Genomic DNA, 1,903 nt, shown 5'->3' on the forward strand with positions numbered 1-1,903 from the left:
CTTCCTCCCCCTTCCTCCCCCGTCGTTCTCTCTCCCCCCAGTCACTCTCTCTTCCCCCAGTCGCTCTCTCTCTTCCCCCAGTCGCTCTCTCTCTCTCCCCCCAGTCGCTCTCTCTCTCTCTTCCAACAACAACATCCCCTCGAAAAAGCCTCGGCACCGCCAGGCACTCCAGCTAATCTATATATAAAAGCGGTTGATCTGTACTTCCGTCTGTCTGTCTGTCCGGCTATACACTCAAAAGTTATAGAACGTACGTACACGCGTGTTACATCAAAAGAAAGCTTACAATTCCGGAATGGTCATAAGCATATTTACTTTTTGCTCAGACAAAAATTGTTCAGGCAGAATACAAAATACCTTCAAAATTCCACTCATTATCCACTCATTAGCATTGAGTGGCGTGAAGGTTGACCAATCCTGCGACGTGATGATTGACCATTCCTACAGTTCAGTCACCTGATGAAAGGTAGGAAAATTATAGAGGTTAGAGAAAAGATGTACAAATTAACTAACTTTTTAAAAAAACAATTTGTGTTTTAAAATCAACTTTTTTTTGGTGGAAATGTAGATTGAAAAGAACATGCAGAAAGTGGGAAAAAGAAACGAAGAGTTTGGAATCAAGCTGGTGGCCACTCACCTCGGTTCAGAATGATTAGGCCCGCCCACACACACACCGATTGGTCAACTGTCAGGTCACTGAAGCCTGGAAGCCTGGGCCTCTGTTGCCCAGCCACGCCCAAGCTAGGCACCGCCCCTCCCGCTGGGCCCGCTCCGCGATCGCCGCCACCTTGGTAAAGGCTGGCGGCGCGGGACTGGGCCGACCTTAGCCATCGCCGCCATTTTGGTAAAGGCTGGCGGGGTGGGCGGGAGGTGAGTTGCGGTCACCACGGGGCTAGGGCTCAGCTGCTCGGGCGCTCATCAGGGGTCGGCCCGCAACACATCGACCGGAGGAGCAGCGGCTCTCTCTCTCCTTCCCCCCCGCGGCTCGGGAGGGCGGGGCTCGGCAGGCCGGGGCTCGGGAGAGCGGGAAGGGGGGGAAGGGTTACCCTGGCAACTGCACCCGGCCCTCTCTCACAGCCTCAAGCCGGCTCACGCCCATTCCCGCGGCTTGGCTCCAGCGCAGGCCCAGCCGCAATCGGTGGTCTTGAAGCCGGGGCTCGGGAGGGCAGGGCTCGGGCTGACCGGGGCGCTGCGATTGGCTGGGCCATGTCAGTGCACGGGGAGGCACAGAGCTCCGCGGAGCCATCGCTGGCAGAGGGGAGAGGGTCTGTTGGCTTCCCCCTCCCTTTCTCCCCACCTCCCTTTCTCCCTTCCCCCTCCTTCCCCCACCCTTCCCCCCACACCCTTCCCACCCCCCTTTCTCCCCCCCACACCCCCCCACCACCCCGCCTCGCCTCCCCCTACACCCCCCCTTCCCCCCTCCCCCTCAAGCTCCTCCCCTTCCCCTCCCCCCCTCTTCCCCTCACCCTCCCCCCTTCCCCCCACCCCCCTGTCGTTCTCTCTCTTCCCCCCAGTCGCTCTCTCTCTTCCCCCCGTCGCTCTCTCTGTTCCCCCCAGTCGCTCTCTCTCTTCCCCCCAGTCGCTCTCTCTCTTCCCCCGTCGCTCTCTCTCTTCCCCCCACTCGCTCTCTCTCTTCCCCCAGTCGCTCTTTCTCTTCCCCCCAGTCGCACTCTCTCTCTCTTCCCCCCAGTCGCTATCTCTCTCTCTCTCTCATCCCCCCAGTCGCTCTCCCTCTCTCTCTTCCCCCGTCGCTCTCTCTCTCTCTCTTCCCGCCAGTCGCTCTCTCTCTTCCCCCAGTCGCTCTCTCTCTTCCCCAGTCGCTCTCTCTCTTCCCCAGTCGCTCTCTCTCTTCCCCCCAGTCGCTCTCTCTCTTACTCCCAGTCGCTCTCTCTCTTACTCCCAG

The sequence above is a fragment of the Somniosus microcephalus genome, chromosome 3, assembly GCF_052327205.1.
Source record: "Somniosus microcephalus isolate GS21.2 chromosome 3, FLI_Smic_1.0, whole genome shotgun sequence".
Lineage (NCBI taxonomy): Eukaryota > Metazoa > Chordata > Chondrichthyes > Squaliformes > Somniosidae > Somniosus > Somniosus microcephalus.